The following is a 16,621-nucleotide window of genomic DNA, read 5'->3' as shown; positions in this document are numbered from 1 at the left end:
CCATTGTACCGAACTCGTACCGAACCGTGATGTCCGAACCGAGGTATGAACCGAACCGTGACTTCTGTGTACCGTTACACCCCTAGAACATACACAATATTTTCACGAACAATAACAGACAACAGTACTTTGGCCCGTTAAAATGTGTATGAACAGTCTAGCGACGCATTTCATCAAGGCCCATTTGGACATGTCAGTTATTTGCACCACTGGTTAGATGTAAAACAGCTTTGTGTGCAGCCGCGCACACACACACAGGCAACAACAATACACAAAAGTTTCAAGAGTGGGGGATGGAGTAAAAGATGGAGACAAATTGAAGTGTGATTTATTATCGCGGAACGGTTGTACAGGACTGAGTGGCGGTAATATTTTGTACCGCTATGCGGTACATCTAGTAAAAAATCTGATACAGCACGGTACAGTCCACCTCACCGTGATCACATAATTCATAGTTTACACACCTCTTATTTTACCACTACACCCCTGACTATGGTAGTTTAGATGACTGCAAATTATACTCTGTAAAATGGTTGAAGCTAGGGTGATATTTCCCTGGGCTTTCTGAAGCTAGATTTTTACATCTGTGGGTGTTTATAGAAATTGTTTGAGTCAATTGATCGGGGAAGTGCTTTCTCCTGACTCTCCTACTGCAACAACCCACAAAGGCGTGCCCTGTGTCACGCAACTAAAGCTTTGAATTAAATTTCGAAGCAGACATGAGACTGCCACAATGAATTTCAACAATAGTAGTAACATAATTTGATTATTTGAACTGGATTTCATTATTACAGGTTGAATGTGTAAAAAAAAAAAAAAAACTGATGTCATATTTCATTTTGTCCACTGGATTGCATCCCATTTTTTGTTTCAATGGAATTAGATCTACGGTACACACCACATTCAGGATCTTGCCCTTCTATTGTTACCTGAGAAAGAGAGCTATATTGAATTTTATCATCTTGTGTCAGTGACACTTTTCTCTTTGTTTTCTCCTTTCCCTTCCTTAGAAAAAGGCCTATTAGTATCAGGAAGACAATTATTACAGTGGAAATGCGAGCAATCTTTACATAATTAGTTGGTGCAGGTTCACTTTCACCAGGCTGATGTTGGTAATCGTTCTTATTGTGTGAAGGGGTGATTGTGGTCATCAAAGCTGTTTGCAAAGAGGATTTAAAAAAGGAACAGACTGGCCATCAGAATTCAATATTGATTTGATATTGTCTTTTTTCATTGTCTGTCTCACGTCTTAACTTTAGAAATGAAAAAATGTTTAAAGGCATTTAAGAGTAGCCTACTGTTAAATCTTCGTTTGAATGGCTGTGCTATCAACAAATCAGCAATATGCCTAGTTTATAATGCAATGATTGAATGAAAACTTACATGCATAAGACAGACTCATAGTAATTTGACATCTTGTCTCCTTTGCAAAAGGTGTCTCAAAGCCACATTTCTCAAGTGAATCACACACTATATCGCTGTCCTTGTTATCTGTAGTTCGCTGAGGAGAGCAAGTCATATTTCCATCTGGAAGGCAGAGTAAATCAAGTCAAATGACAGAATAAAAATAAAGAAAGGATCTTTATGACTAAGTGTTCTTGGAAGGTGGCACATAGTGTATAATATACCAGATTTGTAACGGCAAGTGTATTTCATCCCAGCACGAAATACATCAGTAGGTTTCCACTTGCAGTCATCGGTTGAGCAGACCCTCTTAGATTTAGGTCCACAAGCAATAGCTACAGACAATATCAGAAAGTTTGTTTGATAAAAACCCTATTTTAAAAAGTAGTCCATAAAGTGATCAGATCTCAATTTGTATGGGTCATGATTGTATTAACATAAAAAAAAATAATTCCTGTTCAGTACAACTACAATACAATTACCTTCATGCCATTACAGTGCATCTTTTAGTTTCACAAAAAAAAAAAAAAAATATCACAATAACATATAACATTATCATCGATCTCTTGCTGTCAATACATTTTCTGTGAACTGAATTCTTTAATGAATACCTTCCATGGAACCTGCACACCAACTTCTTAATGAACTTACTTACGCTTTGACGTTTTTGACGTCTAAATCGACTTACTTATGTATAAGTATAAGTATATATACTCTTTTGATCCCGTGAGGGAAATTTGGTCTCTGCATTTATCCCAACCCGTGAATTAGTGAAACACACTCAGCACACAGTGAACACACAGTGAGGTGAAGCACACACTAATCCCGGCGCAGTGAGCTGCCTGCAACAACAGCGGCGTTTGGGGAGCAGTGAGGGTTTAGGTGCCTTGCTCAAGGGCACTTCAGCCATGCCTACTGGTCGGGGTTCGAACCAGCAACCCTCCGGTTACAAGTCCGAAGCGCTAACCAGTAGGCCACGGCTGCCTCTAAATATGTATGTCATTTATTACAAGGGGTAGTCACCCTAGAGCAACTCAAGGGAACAACGGTGACAGCTGGCTTTTGAACTCACAACTTTTCTGGCTACTGCATGCCAACCCAGCTCCTTAGCCATTACGCTACCACCACCCTTCAACAGTATAACAGAATGTTGGTAAATGCACTCATCTACTTACTGTAGGATGGGTCAGGTTTCATTACTGGATTGGTTTCTTGTGTGCAAAGCAGTATGCATACCATGACCAGACTGCATACAATTCTTTTCTGAAGAAAAAAATTAACAGTTTTATTATACGGCTCTTCATAATGCTGCAGAATGCTCCATTCACTTGAATGGGCCTTCCCAACGTTCGGTGGTCTGCTAATTCTCAATAACAGACCGTTGCTAAGTATAACAGACCGCTGTCAAGGAAAATGGGCTTTGTGCTTCTATTTCACGTCTTTCATATCAATACGCAAGGACTGGAACTTCATTCAAAAGTAAAAGCAGACGGTTGATCAGCTGTGTTCTAAAGAATGTTTGATTCAAGTTCAGCGTGTGCTGTTGTCGAACGATTTGTTTCTCACCAAAAGCCACGATGAAACGGTAACAAATAGGCTATAGCCTAGGCTATGTAGGCTATGTAGGCTAAAGAGTCATATCGTGGGGAGTTTATTGTTTTGTTTTGGCAAGTAGCCGTGTAATAAGCGGGATAATGTATAGAACGCCCGTCATTATTGGGAAAATAAGTCCCTTCAGGGCGGAACAAGACCGGTTTGCCCTGTTGGGACTTATTTTCCCAATAATGACCGGCGTTCTATACATTATCCCTTACACATCTTACCCTAACAATCCAGTTAAATTGTGATGCAACAATGTGCCGATGATTCTTTTTGCAGGTCCAAGTGGGCCCAGAGCGGTTCATATTTTTCCATAGAAAGTAAAAGAAAACTTTTTTCCCTGCTATTCGGAGTAGCCTACAAGACAACAGTCTTTCTACAGTAATTCTACTACACACTTGCTGCCTCAACCTATCTTTTACGTTACCCTTGATTAGATCATCTAGATGCACAGCTAGTTTAATTACTCAATCAAACATGTTTTTACCCTCACTAAAACAGACACACACAGAGACACAGACACTGTTCCTGACATTAATAGTGTCAGGGTTGCAGATAAGGTTCAAACTAGTGATGGCAGTCTGACACTGAAGCTGTAGTATACAGTGGGCAGTGCTTCGACTTGGCCAGCTTCACGTGGCATCACGCGACTTTAATTTGTATTTTTCCAGTGACGCTGCAACGATGCTGCAACAACCGGCAGAGGTCTCAAGTGAGCAGGGTGTCTCGTAAAAAGAAATGGAGCTGGAAAACCCTACACAGACTTCACTACAAACTTTAGCAGACTGGTTTAGAAATAATTTAATAGCCAGAAATATGCCTGCCCTGCCCTAATAAAGAAATATTTGGTTAACGGCGAGTGAATCCCGTTTGCAGCCGTAGAAGAAACGCAGGACAAATTAAACATTCTGGTTTTCCCCGAGTGCAACGATGATAGACAGACACAGGGTAGGAATTTCACGGCGGCCACGACGGCAATGGCCGTCGTAGCCCCTTTCGTTGGCCGTGAGGCCCCTTTGAAAATCAGAGGTTTACAGGCCACGGTGGCCTTGGTGCCCCCTTCTTTCAATATTCTGCTTTGCGTCCTACTAATAGCGATTTTTATTCAGCCTGTGCTAAATAAAATTAATTTAGTCTTTTACGCAGTGGAGAAAGTGACAGCGCAAGAAGGAAAGTGCGTCCAAATTCACCCATTCTTAGTTGAACTACTCGCGAAGTAGCCTATTCATCACACAGACATCACAAGTACACATGAAAGAGTTTTTTCTCAGCTTTTAAACGATGTTAGCCGATAATTGCGGTGTTGAACGGTTCGCGAGAAAAGTAAATAATATAATTCAATTTAATCATACATTCTACACTGAAGGTTGCGTCCCATGATCTCCCTACCCATTCATCTCAGTGGAATACTTTACGAACCCTTCTTTTAACACATGACAAACCATCATATCAGAATAAACAGGAGACCTTACCGAACACAAAGGTGTAAAGCAGTCCTCTGTACAGTTAGCCGTTCCTGAGTAATCCCGTTTTGAATTTGCAGTGAAGTTCGACATACATGGATGTCTCCAAATTTGGGCTTTAAGTTTTACAATGTGTTTAAGTTGTTCCACATGATTTCATAACGGGACAACAAAATAAATAAATGTTACAAATATCGCCTAGATATTGGTAAATCAGAGGACAGCTGACTAAGAGTTTGTGAAAGTAGCCTTAATGATCACAAAATGCTAAGCATGCATCTAGGCTATTTGAGTTTCTTAAAGCTGAGCTGTGCTTAAATTGTTCAATACATGATTTCATAACAGGCCAAATATAAAACTAGATGTACCGCAGAGCGGTACAAAATATGACCGCCGCCCAGTCCAGCACATTTTTTCCACAAAAATAAATCACGCTGAAAGGCCTATATGATTCTAACTGTCTCACTAAATTGCATTAGCCACACTCAATTCTCACTGGTATCTGCTAGACAACAAGTACCAAAACATGATTAGTTCATAGATTTCACATGTAAAATTCATTTTATACAACCCCACCCCCATCTTGCCTGTTCATAATTCTGAGAAATTCTTGAATTGTGTGCATGTGTGCGTGTACACGTTTATGTTTATGTGTGTGTGTGTGTGTGTGTGTGTGTGTGCGTGCTTGTGTGTTTGCCTGCGTATGTGTGTTTGTGCATGTGCATGCATGCGTACATATGTCTACTGTGTGAGTATGTGTCATACGTATGATTACTGTGAATGCATGTGTGTCCGTGTGTATCTGTTTATGCACATGTGTGCACATGGAATGGGTTAACATGACCCCTGGAGGCAAACATACGGAAAAAATTGGTCATCCTAGGCCCTACGGTTCTCAAGATATTCACAGAAAACTGTGTCTGCCCTACCCTCCTTTCGGGGGGTCCAGTACAGCGGGGGGGCTACAGATCAAAACGAAAAACGACGGTTCCATGCTATCCATGTGGGGTAACATGCCCACCAAGTTTTGTGTACCCCGGTCTTTCAGTGTCCCGGGAATTCTTGTTGGTGTACGGTCACTAAATGTACACATAAATTATTTTATTGTAAGGCCCCCCATGAACGAAAGTTCACAAAACTTGGCATGCATTCGGAGGGTGTCATAATGATCCTACACTTTCAATTTTGTGCAGTTTTGACCATGTCAGCCAGAGATATTGTGATGAAAACACCTAATTTTTTGCTTTTTAATTTAACTAGGTGGCGCTATACATGAAATAAGTGGTAATGGGATGGGTTGACATGCCTCCTTAAGACCAACATACAAAAAAAAGGTGGACCTCCTAGGCCCTACGGTTCTCGAGATATTCACAGAAAACTGTCTCCGGCCACCTACAGGCCAGTTGGTGTATAGTACTAAATGAATTTATTGTGTGGCCCCCCATGAACGGAATTCCACGAAACTTGGCGTGCATTCAGAGGGTGTCATAATGATCCTAAACTTCCAATTTCGTGCAGTTTTGACTATGTTAGGTCACAGATACCTGCGATTACAACACCTCATTTTTACTTTTTTGTGTTTAACTAGGTGGCGCTATACATGAAATGAGTGGTTATGGAATGGGTTGACATGGCCCCTTGAGATCAACATACAAAAAAAAATGGTCCTCCTAAACCCTACCCTTCACAGAAAACTGTGTCTGCCCTACCCTCCTTTCGGGGGGTCCAGTCCAGCGGGGGGGCTACAGATCAAAACGAAAAACGATGGTTCCATGCTATCCATGTGGGGTTACATGCCCACCAAGTTTCGTGTACCCCGGTCTTTCAGTGTCCCGGGAATCATTGACGGAAATTTGGGCATGCGCGGTCGCTGCGCGGCGGTCATAATAAATGTTATATATAGCCTAGATATCTGTAAATATTAGATGATCAGATGATTTACAGTTCTGTCATGTTTCATGTTTTTGTAATGTTTCATACAGTGATGCAGGTCTACTGCAGTGAATAGGCTAAAAACAACTTTGATCATTTTTATAGCCTACTACTGTATAGTTAACTTTGGCCTTGGTGCCCTGACATGTGGCCTTTGTGCCCCCCACAAAATATGCCCAACTGAAGGCCAAGTGGCCTTGCCCCCAGAATGGTGAAATTCCAAGCCTGGACAGACATCATTTGGACAAAATATAGAGCATATTAACCTCCATTGCTCAGCCAAATGCCTTCCTGTTACGTCCTGTTATCACGGAGTTACAGGCGATAAACGATTTTTGATGGTCACAAGTTTACTTCATTAGCGTTTATTTTTTTGATTATTAAAGAGTAGGGCTGCAGCTATCGATTCTTTTTGTAATCGATTAATCTAGCACTTTATCGATCGATTAATCGGATAATTTTTATTTGCACTTTTAAACAACCAAAACTACGGAGCCCTCCGGGTGACATGGGGAAAAAAAACATGGGTTAGAAAAAAAAAAAAAGTAGTGGGAAAAAAAAAACATGAAGAAGAAAAAAAAAAAACGATGCACTTTTGCGGGATCTCATTGCGAGATCTCGCAAAACTTTTTTTCTACTTTTGGAACTTGCTGGGCTTCCTACTTGACCCCAATAGGCCCACAAACCACTACCGCCAGATGGCAATCGTATCATGATACTCTGATTGCTCTATCACTGTTGCGTGTTGTGGGTTTTCTGGACACATTACATAGGCCTATGACAAGGGAGGGAGAGGGAGACACCTGCGTGCAGACACGCACACACAGCAGGCTACAATAAATTGCCTAACAGACAGCAGCCTAATTTCGAGGTATCACCAGGGTGCGATTTGTAGGGGGGATGGTGAGGATTTCCCCAACTCTGGTTTTCCTATCCCTACCTCTGCTAAATTATTTTTATCTCCGGTGGGGACAAGGATTAAACCCATTGATAGCGATGAATGCAACTTAACTGCTAGCCTACTTAAACTCTTGAAATCTAGCGATCTTCAGTGTCAATACATCAGAGTAGGCTATTCAGTAGCCTTCTGGCAGACGGCGCATATTTCTGAACGTCATCGAACACAAAAACATTGTAACATTTTCAGTCCCTCTCAACATTTTAGTGCGGGAACTTCCGCAGGGAAAACAGCGCTGAACCAAACATAAAACGCGCTCAGAGCAGCATATCGTCTTACTTTAAACACCTAGTAGTTTGCGGAGGACGAACGAGAAAGCACTCGTTTGATAAATCAGCCAGTAGGCTAGGCCTAGTAGACAAATAACTTACAGAAATAATCTGTACAGCAAAAACAAATGTTGGTGGGTATTTAAACTATCTAGCGGGTGTTTTAACAGCTGCAAGAAATAGAAGCTTATGGCCCATATGTTCTGGTTCGTAAATTATTTTCATAAAACTTCAAGTTGCCCTATAACTTCTCTCCAAACTCTTCACTGCACTGTTGCCAATTAACTGACAGTATGATAGTAAGCTATTTATTTTCTGTAGGCTTCAATAAACACATTTATTTTTTCAACTTTTACAATATTACGCACTTGGCTACTGAACGCAAATCTGCAGGAGAGAGAATGCACGCAGCCTACGCAGCGTGTAGCGCAATGTGTAGGCTATTTGTATACCAACTAACACTGTTAGCCAATTCACTAACTCAAGACTTCAGTGTCATCATATACAACATTTTACATAACAAATACAGAAAGGATGGAGGCAGCAAAGGCAGAGGAGTCATTTCAGATGGGTCAAGAACAAGGTGAATTTGTATGTTTCTCAAAACAGAGTCCAACCCTGCATTAGAGGAGCTGAGCACACTCGCTGTTTAAAGTCATACACAACGATAAACTAAAACTAAGCTAAAGGTATTCAAGGTAACATATTCAAAATCCCCCCCCTCTGTTTTTTACACAAATCGCACCCTGTGTATCACTAATACCTATTAAATAAATGTAAAGGACACAGAACTGTAAGCTCAAATTCAAAAACGTTTGAAGTCTACCCAAACATATGCAAAGGGAATATATATAAATTGTGCTGCATATAGCCAGCTTAATTAATGTCAATTTAAAGATTATGATTAGCAGTTTCTATGCATTTTTCCATTGATAGTTACAGGAAGCCACGTTTTGTTTAAACTATTGTTGCTTCTAGCCCACGTTACCTCCAGTTTCACTTGCTGCAGGGACGCACACATTGCATGATCGATCATAAGCGTTCTATCTCCGATGTAGAACTCAAATGTGTCTTGACGCTGCCGTTTGTAAGATCAGATCAAATAAAACGTTCTAAATGGAACGCGATGTAATTAAGCTGTTCCTTTACAAGCGTCTTGGAGACGTACTGTATGTGTGATGACTGGGCTATGTCTATATAGTTGATGACACCAAATGAATAAGTATTGTAATTATGTTATTGGTAGTCGGAGGAGGAGTTACACACACACACACACACAACTCGGGATTTACTTTTCACAGTTTATTCACAAGAATTAATTAATACACCACTACCTCCCACACACAACCACCCCGCATTCATACAACCCGCTTAAACTAGCCCTCTCTATGGCCGAGTTAAACTAGGGGAAGGGACTGGCCATTAACCCCGGCCGGGGGCTAAACTCAAAGCGCGCACACACACACACGCGCGCACACACACACACACACACACACACACACACACAGTAGGCCACACTAGACTGCAATAACAAGGCAATCAATAGACTGAGCTAGATCACAGGGTCCTATGACCGGCTTTGAGAAAGTACTGGTTTAGTCCGTACAGCAGCTCCAGCCTGGAGCGTTATGAGACTGACCGTAAGTGTCCAGAGATAATTCAGAGTCCGCAAGTAGCCTAATCCACAGTGTTCGCAAGTAATCCACAATGTTCGCAAGTAATCCACAACGTTCGCAAGTAGCCATTCACTACAGTATGCTGCAAATGGGCAGATGTGTGAGGCACCGGGCATAACTTAATTTCGCGGCTACGTGGAGCAGTAGTAGGTTCATTGTTGAGGAGGCCCATAGTTTGAGAAAAGCTGCAGATCATAGGCAGAGAAAGCATAATGCTCTGAGAACAGTAGCCAAAGGTTTTCCTGCATAAACAGGTGCCTTGGTGCACGCAACCCGCTTTCACTTTGACTCCCTGCATTGTGGCAAAAACTGTCAGTCAGACAGTGAATTTTGGTTTACTAAATTAGCATAATGCGGTAACAATTATCATTTCAATTCTATCTGAAATCTGCTCACTGCAGACGTTACAATGCAGACCCAAGCAGCAGCCTTGAAAGACGTACACTTTGAATTTGATCAGAGCGGCTCTGCTTCTTCACCTAACTTGGTGTGATTGCCTGGATGACCGTTCAATCAAATCAACAGACCTATTTGTGTCTCTGTGTGTTCGTTATAGATACGGTTCCAACTCTTTACGGGAGCGTTTATTTCCATATTTTACTTTCAATTTAATCTGACAAAAAGTGTGGGGGATATAATTGTGTTCCAGCAAAACTGTGTACATTATAACACCCACATCCCCCACGCTTGCTACGCGCCTGCGTGTGTGCGTGTCTGCACGCAGGTGTCTCCCTCTCCCTCCCGTGTCATAGGCCTATGTAATGTGTCCAGAAAACCCACAACACGCAACAGTGATAGAGCAATCATAGTATCATGATACGATTGCCATCTGGCGGTAGTGGTTTGTGGGCCTATTGGGGTCAAGTAGGAAGCCCAGCAAGTTCCAAAAGTAGAAAAAAAGTTTTGCGAGATCTCGCAAAACTTTGCGAGATCCCGCAATGAGATCCCGCAAAAGTGCATCGTTTTTTTTTTTCTTCCTCATGTTTTTTTTTTCCCCACTACTTTTTTTTTTTTTTTCTAACCCATGTTTTTTTTTCCCCATGTCACCCGGGGGGCTCCGTACAAAACAAATAATGCATAACAAAAATGACATTGCTGTTAAAATGATCAAGCAATTGGCACAGAGGTATTTATTCTAACTCCAACATTTGGCTCCAAAACTAAGCCCATTTATTGCAATTTACCCATTTAGTGTTTATAAGTGCCAGTGCCAACAATTAAATAATGTTCAAAATGCTCTCTATAAAATTGCAACCGCTTGTGCATGACTTAGCTGGGCGAACAAAGCTGTCCATACTATGTTGTGAAGTGCTGAGAGGGAGAAGAGGGAAAGCAATTTAATGTACTAATATGCACAACGAGTTTTATGCTGTAATCTAGACCTGACATCAAAGGAAATCTGTTTTATATAGATTTCTACACCTGCAGCATTTGGCATTAGGCTACTAACAAATAATTTTACCATTATTAAAAAATAGCCTACCATTAGGCTACTTACAAATAATTTTACCATTAGGCTACTAAAAAATAATTTCTGGGGTGAGCCTATTTGCTATGGTAACCTAGCAACCTGTGTGTGTGTGTGTGTGTGTGTACACGCGTGCGGTGCGTGAGGAAAGATGAGGGTGCATGCATGTGTATAAGAAGGGGTTCTTTTTTAGGCATACTGTCTTGCAATTGAACGTGAATAAGTTTACTACTTAAACACATCAAAGTTAAACATTGATTATATCACGACATTGCTACAAATACAGTTTGTGATTAAAATCAGCCAACATCAATATAGGCTATAGACCCTTTCAACAATAAAAACAAAAACAATGCTTGAACGTTCTATTTGGGCCCCAATCTACTTCCTCTGCATTAAGATAACATATGGAATGTTAAAAAGGAAGTCTTGTGGGGCCAACTATGATGCTGATAATGGAACCCTCTTGAAAGGGTCCATAGGCTACGTAGATAGACAGACAGCCTACTTTATTGACGCTTGGTGAAACAGCATGGAGTGGATGTTTTCGGTTCAGATGCTTGTTCTTTACCTTTTATGAGTATGTAATAATCCCAAATCTTTACTTGAAAACTTTAGACATAGACTAACCACCAATAAGAGCGTCTCTCGTATGAAAATTCCTGACACTTCCCATCTGAAGAATTAACGCAAGGCTTTGTCGGGTCTTCAGCCCCGAATGTTTAAAATGTATATAGCCCTGAATATCATTTTAAAAGTAGTCTGACAAAGCTTATTGTTTTGTGACACAGCTAAACACTGGTACCTCATAGAACGTCTATAACATAGCCTAGGTGGTCGCAACTCACAAAAGTAAAGCAGATAGAAAGAACTCACGGAAATCTAGCCTACAACGCGCAGACAGCTTCATGCGCATGAAGATGATAAGATAATTTGTCTCTCAACAGGACTTGTCACCGCTGAAGTCAAATTATGTTAGGTGCTTCTATATCAACTGCTAACTGACAGAAAATAAAAAACAAAAGTTTAGCGATCAGGAATTTGTTCTCCATTTGAAGAATGTAATCGATTGCGGACGTGCACAGACACGGAGTGCATTGTAGGCCTAGGCTTAGGTTACTTTCACTTTCTAGAGTAGGCCTACGCATTAATTACGTGAAAGATGCTTCATACCAAAACAGCGATCAAACATCAAATTTATCATTCACGTATTGTCACAAACACTTACTCCAATTAGAAAATCAAAACCAAAATCATGTAAGTAAAGACTATGACCACATAACTTTCAGTGTCCCGCCGGAGGGACGGTTACCCCCCTCCCCCACCTCCCCCCAACATTCTAAATCAATTGTATGCACCATATTGCTATGTAGCATAGTTTTTTCATGTACAATCTGTATAGTGCTTTACATTCTCAGATTAATCTTATTATGTCTCAATTAAATTTGATCCAAAATGCCCCCCTCCCCTCCTTCCGCTTTTGGTGCTACCCTGACTTCTGGCTGCAGTGTAGCTGCAGCACAATAAGTAGATGCAACATATTGGGTACTGAAATATTCACAAGAATCCATAGAAATTGAATCTTCATGTTGTGTTATCCAATATTAGTTGTACAGATGTATAGTCTATCTTATACACACTCATTTAACCAACAAAGTAAATGCAAAAATAGAGACATTTTTGTAATCATTCCACATTTAGTGTAGTCATTTCATATCAGAACCCCTGAAGTATAATCCAAATACAAGCATGAAACCTCAAAGTGTTACCTTTCATTTGAGACCAGGATTATGCTGGGGTTCATGTGCAGTAAGCATTTGATTGTCAGTATGCATTTTGGATAACAAAAAGTCCTATGGGGAGTATCCATAGGCATTTTACAAAACGCATGGGCATACCTTGGCAAATAATAGTCTAAAGCACTCATATTTTCATTCTATATTGATCTACTTTTGCACACAACTTCACAAGACCTGGTGCTAGGGCTCAGTTGTGTTTCCAAGGGATATCAAGAGACCTAGAGGGCTGAAATGTGGTCAGTTCAGAGATGCTTGTAATCCGGAAGAAAGAAAAAACTATATTCTAGCCTCTGTAACTCTTTGTGAGTACATCACACATTTATTTTGACTGTTTCCTACGAAAACTAGAGGTTCTCAGTTTTCTATAGAGGTCCAACATTTGATGGTAGGCCCCAGAAGAGGTGGGAACAATGCCCTTGTAAATAGGCACAGTGCAATTTCAGGCAAAAACTTGAAATTCTTTTTGAGAGTTAAGCTGTTAAAGTGTTAAAGTGTTATCTCATTGACGCCTGTATAAGGGGGTGGAGGATGTGATATTTTTGACCTGATACATTTGCCTAAATAAAAGGCCTTAAATTGGAAGTATTTTAGCTTTGATTTTCTTTTGACGCTTCAAGGTAGATCTTGCCTTTGTTCAGGGCGAGGTTAGGGATCTTGGGCTCAAAAAGGTTGGTGACCACTGCTGTAGTGCAATGATGTCATCTGCTGGCCGTGCCGCGCAATAGCGCCACAACATATGTAATTTCACTGGACATTACGGTAAAAATCTTGTATTTCCTTACTAATATTCGTGTCATCCAGCTAACATATTGCTTAATTCTTTTGACATTTCGTTCCTTTATAAATTGTAATGTAATATAAAGGTACGTTTTTGAATGTCATTAGTCTGACATGTGAGGGATAGGCCTAACGGCCACCGACGTGACCTGTTACGCCCCTGATCCACTAGCATGCGATGCGAATTCCCCAAATCGCAACGCTACCCTCCATGAAGACGCTTTGATGGGCGTTCCCTTTGGTAGATGGGTGGAAGCGGCAGGGCAAGCGGCAGGTAGCCTAGTAAACAACCAAACAAAATGTTTCCCTCCACTATTTTGAAATTACGGAGGGAAAGTCACATCTATAAATTAGTTTGCAAGTTGGGCGGTCATTTCAATCATGAAGTTGCCCCTGTAGGATTCTAGCCACACATCATACAAACACGGAAATGTAGACACTGCTATGATTATATTTTCTCATCTGACATGTTTCTGTGCGGTAACCACACTACCGGAAAATTAGGTTTTGTTTAGGCTACGTGATGATGGACCTCCCCTGCGTTTTGCTCTACTATTGGATACTCGCCTCGCGATGGACGGATTCATTTGCATAAAGTTGGGGATTGCTGAACTTTTTGACGCGCCGCAGCCACAGCACTCGTCGCACCGCATACCCAGAATCCTATGCGGGTGCGGAATTCGCTTCTCATAGAAATGAATAGGGATACTGCGTCGCGGTGTTCGCATCGCATGCTAGTGGATCACCGGCGTTATACGTGACTCATGGACAAGGGGAAATGCTCGGCGTCACGCAGCGGCAATTTTCTTAATATTGATATTTCTCCACATTACTTGATCCAAATTCTGTAATTTTTGCTGGATAAATGTTGTACAAAAATGTAGTTTCGTATCAAAGTGGAATGGTTGTTGTCATAAGTCAGCGGCGTTAGTTTGAGCACATAATTGACGTTTTGTTTACATGTGTTCAATGTAAGTCAATGGGCGCCGGTATTCGGCCAATGGCGGCGTCCAAAGAATCTTTTGCCGGATAGCGAGACAGCGGTACCGAAAAAAACAGTGTTGAAAGACGTGTATGAAGCATGTTAAATATAACACTGATCCTGTACAAAATGTAGGCCTAGCTGGTTCCCATGGTTCACAAGAACTCATAACAGTAACTTGTAGCCTCTAGGCTAGCGATTAACTGAATATGAAACTAAAATCGAAGCCAGTAGTTTAATCACGTTAAAAGACATAATGCACCAACAACTAGGCTACTTTCTTGATTGAGTAGCCTAGTCGAGTTGCTTTGTCGTGATCGACTGCCCGTCTAGCTACGGAAAGTCAATCTAGTAAGCTATATATCCACCGAAAATCAGACCTTCACTGTGACACTTTGAAGCCGAACAGGCAGGCTACAGCAGACTTGACAGCGGCGCGTGAGCTACATTCGAAAAAAACTAGTCCAGTCTTCTAAAACTAATTTTACTCTACGCGAACGGAGCGCTTGCGATTTCACAACGCAAATATAATCTTATGAATCTTGCAGTAGTTAATTGCAGTTACTTGAAATAACGTGTCGTTTAACTAAGGGTTTGATTTAGGAGAGTCGCAAACAATATAAAAATTATATTTACAGTTTGTGAAAAACGAGGATAGGCTACCGTTTCAACTTACCCTCATCTTCACTCGCTGGCAAAGGTTTAGGTTTACTGAAAAGGCTCCACCTATTAAGCGCATTACACACCTGCGCCGACCCAAACCGACATGGCTGTATCTAGCCTACCATAGAGGACACCGAGGTCATGTCCTCGGTATTTCTTTCTTCAAGTTTCGTTTCATTTTTTATGACCGCCGTGCAATGAAGCGGCGGTCATATAGATTTAGTCAGTTTTTTTTCTTCCGGATTTTTTCCCCCAGTAATTTTGTGCGATTCCCGGGACACTAAAAGACCGGGGTGCACGAAACTTGTTGGGCATGTAGCCCCACAAAGATTACACAACACCCCAGACAACAAATTAGGTCGTGCCGACGTCAGGGCGTGTGTGCCTGCCCGACATAAAGTGCCTCGGTAAAATGTCTTATGGAGATCGGTAGCTAATCGTCAAGATGTCGGGAAGATGTCGGCAGTGGCGTCGTTACCCAGGAAAAAATGAACTGTAAAATTTCACAGTAAAACAGTGAAATTTACAGTTCAACTTAAGTTTTTTATAGTTCTACCATTGCCTTTACAGTTCGACCATGAATATATCATGACTTGACTATGAACTCTCCCATTACTATGAACGTCATGGTCGCACGTCTGATGCGGACTTTAAAGTTTACAGTTAATAAGTAAAGATGATAGTTGACTGCAATTCAGTTTATAGTCAGACTGCGGTCTTCATAATTATGAGGTTTACTATGAAGTTTACAGTTCAACTAAACATTTTCAACTTCAAAAGTAAATCACATTTCTGGGATAATACCATGAAATAAAACATGAATTCCCTCTTTTTATATCCTTCACATACCTGTGCTACCTCTACTTTTAAGCCGGTCATCAAATAGACTATGCTATGTTTACTTACTCACATGTTACTTGTAGGCCTATCGACTAAAGTTTAACAACATGACAGAAAAACTTTTGATTAAAGAACACAGTGTCATCCATTATCACTTATCATGAACACATCAAAATCGGTCATGGCACTGTTAATAAATACTTCATGGTTGAACTGTAAAAGATCCATTAGTTGACAGTGTTACTATGAACTATCATAGTGAATTTTACAGTAAAACCATCAAATTACCACAAACAAATTAATGAGAATACCAGCACTCTTTTTATGGAAGCCATAGCTATGTAGCTATGACACCATGTGTGCAGGAAGACCATCTTACTCAATTTAGCTCTAATATTCTCAGGGTCCTTGATTCTTTAACACCTGCCAAGGTTAAAAAGACTTCAGTAAACCTAAAACACCATGGAGGAATATCACAACAGTAGCAAATCAGAAGAGAGAATGTAGAAAAGCTGAACGTAAATGGAGAAACACTAAGCTTCAAATTAACTATATGACATCTCCAAAAAGAGACTCCACATTTATAACTCTGAGTTACGTAGGGCCAGGCAATCTTCATTAATTGTAACATTATTAACGCATTAATAACTCCTGTGCTCTTTTTGCCATTGTCGATAAGTTAACAAATTCCCCAACATAACAGAGCTACCTCAAGATTTGAAGTCAACAAAAAAATGTAATGACGTTGGTTCTTTTTTTCCATCACAAAATTGAAAATATTAGAGTTCACC

At 40.7% G+C, this 16,621-nt stretch overlaps 1 long non-coding RNA gene across 1 annotated transcript; it reads right to left on the bottom strand.

Annotated features, from left to right (window-relative positions):
• Positions 1-312: 312 nt before the first annotated feature.
• Positions 313-15,274, bottom strand: LOC143124707 (uncharacterized). Its single transcript, XR_012987068.1, has 5 exons — positions 15,004-15,274; positions 2,580-2,667; positions 1,629-1,739; positions 1,384-1,527; positions 313-1,156 (listed from the first exon to the last, which is right to left on the bottom strand). It is a non-coding gene; the product is annotated as an uncharacterized LOC143124707 (long non-coding RNA).
• Positions 15,275-16,621: the final 1,347 nt, after the last annotated feature.

The sequence above is a fragment of the Alosa pseudoharengus genome, unplaced genomic scaffold (genome assembly GCF_046254945.1).
Source record: "Alosa pseudoharengus isolate Yale_2024_CS ecotype anadromous, Long Island Sound unplaced genomic scaffold, YU_APseudo_1.1 YU_APseudo_1.1_scf_15, whole genome shotgun sequence".
NCBI classification, from domain to species: Eukaryota; Metazoa; Chordata; class Actinopteri; order Clupeiformes; family Clupeidae; genus Alosa; species Alosa pseudoharengus.
This window is presented reverse-complemented; position numbering and strand designations above follow the sequence as displayed.